The sequence below is a fragment of the Trifolium pratense genome, linkage group LG3 (assembly GCF_020283565.1).
Source record: "Trifolium pratense cultivar HEN17-A07 linkage group LG3, ARS_RC_1.1, whole genome shotgun sequence".
Classification (NCBI taxonomy): domain Eukaryota; kingdom Viridiplantae; phylum Streptophyta; class Magnoliopsida; order Fabales; family Fabaceae; genus Trifolium; species Trifolium pratense.
Genome location: NC_060061.1, coordinates 18761979 through 18772155, shown reverse-complemented (window position 1 = coordinate 18772155; position 10177 = coordinate 18761979). Strand labels below are relative to the sequence as shown.

Below are 10177 nucleotides of genomic sequence, written 5' to 3'. Positions count from 1 at the left end.
GTGCCTAATCACACTTATAAACAATAACAAAAAGTTGCAGGTTCAGGACTGTTCGCTGAGCGAATCCAAAGCGAACAGGTAGCGAACTCATTCGCTAAGCGAATCTCAATTCGCTGTAGCGAACCACATCAGAGGATTACAGGTACATGGCGAACAGGTAGCGAACTTGTAGCGAGCTTATTCGCTGTAGCGAACTCCTGTTCGCTAAGCGAACTACACCAGAAAGAAAATCTGTTCTTGAGTTGTCTAAGGCGGTTTAACACTAAATCAACTCAAAAATTCATCCAAACATGTTATAAATTCATATAAACAGTCATTCCAAACATATATGGTATCAAGGAACATTAATCATCCCTTCCAAACATCCAAATACCTCAAATAATCAAAATCATGGCAATTACTTGAGTTTTAAGCAACTTTCATAAACTTTCCAAAAATGATCCAAACACATACATATTCATCATGGAATCAAACTAGTGATTAACACATACAAAGTGATGATGAAGAACATCATACTCACATACAAAAGCTTAATCAAAATCTAAAAGAAATTGAGTGGGAGAGTTCGGGAACGGAGACATAGACAATCTCCCCCCTCCTTGTCACTCAAGAATCATGAATTCTAATCTCTTACCTTAAGCAAAGATGATGATCCAAGCCTTCTCTTGCTCAAGCTTTCTCTTAGCCAAAACCCTAGCTCTTGCTCTCTCTAGCTTCTACTCACTCAAAGTTCAAGAAATGAAGTTATGAAACTATTCATAAGTTGGACTTGCTACTTATACTCATTCCCATGGTCATGAACCAAGCCCATTAGGCTTAGGCCCATTACCTCTCACGCCCCTCAAGCCCAAAACAAGGTTCTCGCGCCTAATAACTTACGATCGGCTAAATAATTATTCGTCGCTCACTAAAATAATAAAAGCCAATCAATAAATAAAATAACATTTAATAAAATATACGAATACGAAAAACGGGTCGTTACAACTCACATGAATAATTTCACACTACATCTTTTGTAAGTTCAATTGAATCAAATCTACGCAACAGAGATTACTTCGGCAACATGTTGTTTCAACCAACTCAATCGTCATTACTAGACAATTTAATAAATTAAAATGGGAAAGTTCTTTAATTTACAAGACACTACCCACAAAGTGTAGGCCATTTTTCTTTATGATGTTGCTTGATAATCATAAGATTAAATGACATCCCTTATGTGAGAATAAAATCTCACTATTAAACAAAATTAGCAAGAAATAAATTTCAAAAGCATGATTAAAAAATTATTGTAGAAACTTGATAACAACACACTGAAATACATAATCATGCTAATAAATTATTCAATTTTAAATCAAATAAAAATTGAATCTTTATGTAGCAAATTATTCCAATAATCAGTCACAAGGTCCTCGTCTGCCACCGCCTCGCCGGCCAAATATGCAACAGCCACAGTCATATAATCGGTTACAAATGGCTCCATACCAGTCGCAAACAGACATGTACCGGCCAAATATGCATGATATGAATCAGCCACCAATATCTATCCCGCATATGCCGGTTGGAGGAGTTAATGACCAGTTATCTACCGGTGATATTTTGGGTAACTTGAATAATTTTGGAGATGATTTAGTTTTTGAATTTGAAAACAATCCAGGCAACATTAATCCACATGGTAGCACTACATATTATAATGGTGAACAATAGTTTTAGTTTATGGTTTGTAATAATTTTAGTGACAATTTAATTTTTATAGTTTTGATGACAATTTGGTTCTTAATGTTTTAATGACAATTTGGTTTTCTTTGAACTGTTTGATGAGGAATTTGGTTTGTAGTAATTTTAATGACTACTCAATATTTCTTATGTTAATGTTAATTAAAGAATGTGTTAATTTGTTTCAAAAAAAAAAAAAGAATGTGTTAATTAAATAATATTAGTTTATATAATATTAAATTAATTTTTAAAATTATTATAAAAAAAATAAATTGATTTTTAAACTTTTAATGATTTTTGTTTAAAAATTAATGGGCATTTGCGTCGTCTTTCTTTCCCACGCAACAGCAAACAGGTTATTCATTTGCGTGAGCCTTGAATCCGCCGCAACTGATTCATCAAACTGGGAAGTGTTTCCGTCGGCTTTTTTCTGACGGAAAGGTAATTGAATGTAGGATTTTTCATAAGCATTTGCGGCGGAAGTTTCCCACGCAATAAGCTTGCCGCTTTGTTTGCGGCTGCCTTTTTCAAAAGAAGCCGCCGCAAAATGTTTCCTACCCCAGTTTTTCCGTGTGAAGGTATTCCGACGCAAATATTCATCTGTGTGGGTTTTTTTTGCTGTTGCGTGGGCTTTTGGCCGCCGCAAATACATGTTTTTCTTGTAGTGACTCAATGATTCTTTAAATACATAAATAAAATTCTATAATTATATTTCCCAAAATAAAAGGAAACAAAAAAAAAACTTTATATATCTATAAATAACAAATTATTATAGAATCTATATTCTCCCGAAAAATTTAAAGAACCAAAACTATATTTTTCAGATATGCTTTAATGTACTATTAAACTGGATCATAATATTTTGATAATCATTATCAATTGTCTTTTAACGAGATAATTAATCTTCTACAAAGAAGTATATATAATAACCAAATGTATAACTAAATCTTCATATGCCTTATTACTCAAAATAAACTTTAAGTACAAAAATTTGTGAACCAATTTAAATTTCAAATAGAAATCAAACTGCATATAGATATTTAAAAATTAGGCCAAATTTAGATAAGTTTAATTTTCAAATCACCAAAAAAACAACTCAACTTCAAAACCTTATTTGTTATAACAATTTAGCAATATAGTATAACAATATAGCAAATTTCATAAATAGGTCAGCAGAAAAAAAAAATTGATTTGAAAGCTAAAGGTCACAAAAATTTGATCAAATTCAAATCCTTATTTTTAGTAACAGACTGTTTGTTATGTATAACAAATACCGGAGAGTTATAATCATTCTAACTACACAAATTGAACACATCTATAAGGTAATTTTTGCCAGGTGTCAATCACATAGGGCTGCAGAAGAAATCCTAGGTGGACAAAATGACAAAAAGTTTACTTCTTCAGTCCATTGCTGCTTGGCCCAACATAACCCAGTTCGTTTATTGCATTTACTTGAGGCCAAAAAAAAAAAAGAACTTCATGCTTCAGAAGCAGCTTGACCCGTCCCTTTCATCTGTCTCTCTCAAGCCAAATATTGCAGAGCTCATTCAAGAACCATCAAACGACATCGTGTGGTGTTTTCTTCAGCTTCTTAAAGTAGAAAGGTTTCAACTTGCTTCTCAATCCCTTCCTTATTTCATCATTTGATTTCATATTCTGATTTTTTGTTGTTGTTTGGAATGTTATTGTTTGTCCAGGTTCACAAATTATGATTTGATTGGGTAAGTTTTCTGAACTTTAATTGATTGTATTTTAGTAGTATTTAGCTGATGTTTGGTATTTGAGTATTTATGTTTTTGTTTTGATTTTAGATTCAGAATTCAATATTATTAGAATTAGAATTCAAGCAGAAATTGAAGGAGCAAAAATTGCTCCTTTTTAGTTAGGTTTGTTTTGATTGTTGAGACTGACTCATTTCATTATTTTTTTTCTTTTCATGTTCTTCTAAAAGAGCTCCCCAAACAGCAAGGTATCTCTTTTGAATTTCTGAACACATTCAAATATGATTAGGACTAATTGTATTGTGTATGTTGTCAAGTTAGTTTTGGTTTCTGGTGTTTTTTATATGGTTTTCTATTTAGATGCATGGTTTATAACAATGTTATTCATATGGTTGGAACCTGTATTTTTTTTTAGCTAGAAGGAACTGAATTTTTTAGATGGAAGAAATGTTCCATTCATTTGATGGTGTATTAATGATATTAATTAGGTTTAGGGAAATTTTGTTATTGTGAAATAGATTTTTCAAACTTTAATAGTTGACTTTTTTTGTTTGTTTTGGACTTTTGGTAGATAAGTTTGGATTGTTGGAAAATCTGAGTTCCTAAAATTTCTCAAATTACCCATATTGATAGCAACTTCTTTTTAATTTGAATTCAAATTAGCTGATTTTATCCACAAACCACATTTTCAGTTAGTGGACTGATTTAGTTTTTTTTTTTTTTTTTTTCTTCTTTCTAAAGGCTTTATATAAGCCACTACTTTGCAGGTGAATAAAATCAGAACATTGCCTTCTTTTTCATTCATCAATTTCATCAAATCGTTGGTGTTGTTAAGAGGTATTGATGGATTTGGTGGTAGATCTATGTTTTCTCTCATTCAACTCATGGCTTTGGAGTATTGTTTTTCACTGAGCTATGTAGAAACTTGAAAATGCATAACACACACAGTGGAATACTAGAGCAAATGCATTTCTCTTTCTTCTAACCAGGTATTTCTTTCAAGAGGTTTTGAGTGAAAATGCAGAACACAATGGCTTTGGAGTATTGTTTTTCACGGTAGCTTTTCTATTTAATTTAACAACACTTATTTTATTTAATTTGACATGTTTTAATAAGATTATTTTTTTTTGTGTGTATTGTGACGCAGTACGGAAGCGCTAGGTTAGCAAAACGCTAAACCTAATGGATAAAGACAAGCCGCAAACACAAACTTGTCAAAATAGGGTTTCGGAGTCCACCGAAAGAGTAATTTGGAATCCACCAAATTTGAGAAAAATCTCTGAATTTTTATTGAATCAAAAGGTTTTCCTTCAAGGCTACAATAATTTAGTTTAAATAGGAGTGAAAAATAAAATTAACATATCTCCTAAAGATTGTAAAAATAAAAATAACAAACCTAGCTAAATAAAAATTACAAATCTACCTAAAATATAAAAATAACTAACCTAGGTGAAATATAAAAATAAGGAATCAACCTAAAATATAATAAAACTAAATCTAACTAAAATAATAATATACAGAAGAAATCCTCCTACATCAGACTCCTCTACCTCAAAAGAACTCGACCCCGAGTTCTCGTCTTGATAAAGAGCTTCCTTTGCAGGTTGACTCCTCAAATGAACAAGAGACCACCCTCCTGGATCCCATTGAATGAAGTGAGAGGAGCTGTCTCGTGTCAACACATCCAAACGAGGTATTAGAATATCTGGGGTGCAATTCTCAGTGAAATTTAGCACTGCAGAAGCAATACCAACTGACAATACATGCTCCAGATTCTTTGTCATCACCTTTGAACAACCCTCTGCAATTTGTGCGATGGAAACGAGCGCAACATTGTGCTTTTGCCATTCAGGGGAAACCAAGTAAGTCGGCAACAACTCAGACGCAACCGGCACAATCGTGTTCCCACCCAAAGAAATTGAAAGTCTGTCCAAACATTCCTGTCCAAATCCATAGTTAGTAGTCTCACCAGAATCCTCATCCTCGGTCAGTGCAGCATGCCAAGCAGGATCATCTTGGTCGTTGGAGGTTGACATGAGATTTGTAATTAGGGATTCGAAGTGAGTGGAATCTTGGCCGAGAATTAACGCCATCTGAGTTTGGTTGTTTGGATCGTTGGCGGCGGCCATGGTGAGAGAGGCGGTGGCGGAGGAATTGAATTGAGTTTTTTGAGTGGTGGTGTTGTTGGATAACTTTGTCACCTGTGTTGTCAGAGCTGTGATGGCCGCGGTTAAAGCCGTCATGGCACCGTAAAACTCTGCTTTCGTCACTGGGTGATCTCCCATCTGATCACGTTAGAAAAGAACAGGAGAAACCTGCTCTGATACCAACTGACGCAGTACGGAAGCGCTAGGTTAGCAAAACGCTAAACCTAATGGATAAAGACAAGCCGCAAACACAAACTTGTCAAAATAGGGTTTCGGAGTCCACCGAAAGAGTAATTTGGAATCCACCAAATTTGAGAAAAATCTCTGAATTTTTATTGAATCAAAAGGTTTTCCTTCAAGGCTACAATAATTTAGTTTAAATAGGAGTGAAAAATAAAATTAACATATCTCCTAAAGATTGTAAAAATAAAAATAACAAACCTAGCTAAATAAAAATTACAAATCTACCTAAAATATAAAAATAACTAACCTAGGTGAAATATAAAAATAAGGAATCAACCTAAAATATAATAAAACTAAATCTAACTAAAATAATAATATACAGAAGAAATCCTCCTACATCATATTGAGTATGGACATTTTAAATTTTTATTTGTTTTCATCTGCTGTTTACACTTCTGCTGCATTGTTATTGTATACACCAAGTACTTTTCTTGATTTCTTTGTGAAACAAATTACAAATATAGTATCCTCATAATATCACTATAACATTTCAAAGGTGAATGTCTAAAACCTCCACCCTATGTCTATATCAGACCAATAATTTTGAAGATTTGTATTTTGTTGTTAATTATCATTCATCTTTGTTAACAGTCCTATACAAAATATGAACTTGCTCAATTTATATACTGAACATTGGTCCACAACTCCACATTTTTTGAATTATGGAAAGTTGGTGCTCACTTTCTCAGTTAATAATTTTATTGTCCTTTTGTGTGGGAGAAGAAAAACATGTTTCAAATTTGGTAAAAAACATGTATGAGTTGAATGAATATTTTCTTCTTTGTTTGTGACAATTTTTTTTTACACAATTGTAGATGGCAGAAGCAAAAAAAGTTTATTCTGAAGAGGTTCACCTTCTTGGTAGATGACCAAGTTCTTTATGTGGTGGCGTATGTGATCTCTCAATACTAGGTCAGTGTATGTGTTGTAACCTCTTTAGTTCTGTAACAATGAATTCTCTTATGTACTTTGATTAGATTTATTGGAACTACTCAGATTAGTGGTTTGATTTTACCACATGTTAATCAACCCATGTTTACATTGATATGTGATTAGAATGGATTTGATTGTGTATGTTCTCTTCTAATGTTAATATGAGATTTTAAACATATTTCCTTTACTACCAGTTGTGTCTTTATCTTCTTGAATGTACCATCTACATTCACTATGGTTTTGTAGATTCATTTAGACTAGCAATTGATCATGGCACACCCTGTTTCTCACAATCCAATAGTTATCCTCATCAAAAATAACATTGTTCGATTTTATAACATTTTGATTCTTCACACCAGGACTCCATACCCCTATGCCTGGATGCTATAGCCGATAAAAATTATGATTTCAGATATATCTTCACATTGTTGGCGTAAGAAAGTATCACACAATTTCAAACACTCTATTGTGTTTAGCTGATTTTTTATTACCAGACTAGGCTTATATTGGTATTTTATGAAAGACAACTAATAGGAATATGAAAATCATACTCCAGAGTTCAAACTGTTAAGCATAACTCATGATTATAGTATTTGCAGTGTTCTAAATTCTTGCAGTTAGTTGTAAGTTATAACTATCTCAGTTAGTTTGTAGCATAAAAGTTAACATTGTCATTGTTGTTTCTTTAGGTAATTAGGCTATCCTACTAGCTTCCCATATATGCTATAAATACAACTGAGTACATGATCAAAAACTGCAGATTATTCTCCTTGACGTGTTCTTTTTTGTTTTTGGTACAAATCTCCTTGATGTGTTCTAACCTAATTTTACTATTATTACTACTTTTTGTATGATTTTGGATTTCTCTCTCACAATGATAGTTAATACTAGGAACTTATGTTCTTTTATGGTACTGAAGAAACACAAAACTGCAGCCTCTGCGTTTATCGTCAAGTTCATTTTTATTATTATTAATTAATTGTTTCATGATTATTGATTGTATTTTAGCAGTTTGCAATTGATTGAGATATGGGTTTGAACCATTCATTTGTAGTTTCATAGAAAAAGCAACAAGATAGCTTCATGAATATAATCCTTAGTCAGTACTATTTTCCCTTTGAATATGCATTGTGGACTTTGAATGACTATTTATTGTGTCTTTTTTTAGAAGAGGAGGCAAAGAAGAAAGTTCAATTGATGTATCTTATTTGGTTCTATCTACTCAGTAGCCACATGAGCTATGACATTATTAATCTTTTTGATTTTGAAGCCTATTTTATACTTTCTCATTTCAAATAGACTTGCATATTTTAACAGTGTTTTGTTTATTTTTATAGGAAAAAGGAGAATATATGCAGATTAAGAAAGTTTTATAGGAAAAAAAAGGAGAATATATGCAGATTAAGAAAGTTCATTGTGGGAGGATTTAAATCGAATTCTACACACTCTACATTTGTCAAGTTCTATACATAAGTAAGTGTCTTCACTCTTTAACTATGATTTAATTTTTTGTTACTTTGTTCGACCTTTTTAGTAAGATTTTTTATGAGTGTTTGCTCTTTGGGACAAACCACATTGAGTATTGCTTTGTAGCCAAGTAGTGTACGTTATAAGGTAAGATCAATGTGCATGCCAAGAATAAAATAGAAAGTCTTAATATGTGGATTTTATTGGGATTAGTTATTGTGTCCTCCAAACTTAGATATGTTTGGGATTGATTGGCTGAGTTTTTAATATGCACCGTTGTTTACATTTTCGTTTGTTAACTTAACATGTTTCAAATTAGGAAGAAAAAAAAACATGTATGAGTTGAATGAATGTTTTTTTCTTTGGTTGTGACTAATATTTTTTTTACACACGGGGTATATGGCAGGAGCAAGAAAAGTTTATCATGAAGAGGTTGAACTTCTTGGGAGATGACCAAGTTTTTATGTGGCGGCTTCTGTGATATCTCAATAGGATATATGTTCACTTTAAATTCATGTCATATTGTATAATTAAGGGAAAATTACAATGACCTCCCCTAAATTCTATTGTAATGACAAAAACACCCCCTCTAAGTTTTTAATAGACACAAACCTCCCCTAAAGTCTATTGAAATAGACAAACACCTCCCCTTTAAACTTACACCGTTTATTAATCTGTTAATTTTATTATGATGATAATCTCCCTCCACTGAAACCTTGAATATTGTATCATTGTTGTAACCTTCTCAAATAATTTTTCCTATTTTAACTCTATTATTATTAGTTTTCAATTGAAGAATAATCATCATAAAATTAAACACGGTGCATACAAAATGATTATAATCATCTCATAACCCATTTGCATCATAAAATTAAAGAATTGCATAAAAAATGACTATCATCCCATTTACCTGATTTATATGTATTGACCGAATCATTTATGAAGAACACTAATAACCTAAAACGTGGTTACAGAGAGAAGAAAAGTGTGTGGAGCTTGCGAAAGAGAATAAATGAAACACAACAAATCAAAAGAAATCCGCTTATAGAAAATGAAAGATACTCAATTCTTATAACATCCGGAGACTATAGACTTTTGATATTATATATATAAATAAATCATACAAAGTAATTTGTTCTTCTATTCCATGTCATTTCATTGTATAGTTAATAGTTAAATTTTTTGTCACTCTTTATTGTTCAATTCTTATAACACGGGAGGCTATAGTATAGACTATTGTTCACTTTTTGTCACTATTTATTGTTCAATTCTTATAACACGGGAGACTATAATATAGACTATTTATATTATATATAAATAAATCCTATAATTAAGTAATTTATTTCTCGATTCTGTGTCATTTTATTGTATAGTTAATAGTTAAATTTTTTATCATTCTTTATTGTTCAATTCTTATAACACGGGAGGCTATAGTATATACTATTGTTATTATATATAAATAAATCATATAAGTAATTATGTTTGATATGTTGTAGTTTATATGTTTTTCAGTTCGAACTCTATCTACTTTAATTATCTAGATGATACTCTTAAGTTATTGTTTGTTTGTTGGTTTAACTATAACAACAATTATTTAGTAAAAAAAAACTATAACAACAATTATATTATTATATGTCTTTATTATATGATTGTCTTATGTTAACAACCAATTGTCTAAGTGTTGTATTTAATCAAATAATACAATCGCTCTCGCCCGTGCGTTGCACGGGTTCCTAACTAGTAATACAACAAACACTGAGTATGCCAAACCGAAAAATTTGAAAAAGAGAAAAAATGAATCACCAAAATCAAATTTAGATCTGTTGTAATTGCCTTGAAATTATGATCAGAAAAAAACAAGTTAAGCTGCTGCCTCCTGCGCGAGGCGCAGCTGTGATATGCAGGTGGAGCTTTAGCCACTGCCTCCTGCGCGAGGCGCAGTGAGGTTTGCGC

The 10177-nt window shown here is 31.9% G+C and overlaps 1 long non-coding RNA gene across 1 annotated transcript; it reads left to right on the top strand.

Annotated features, from left to right (window-relative positions):
- Positions 1–6174: 6174 nt before the first annotated feature.
- Positions 6175–8992, top strand: LOC123918538. Its single transcript, XR_006812837.1, has 3 exons — positions 6175–6736; positions 8095–8230; positions 8631–8992. It is a non-coding gene; the product is annotated as an uncharacterized LOC123918538 (long non-coding RNA).
- The last annotated feature ends 1185 nt before the right edge of the window (positions 8993–10177 follow it).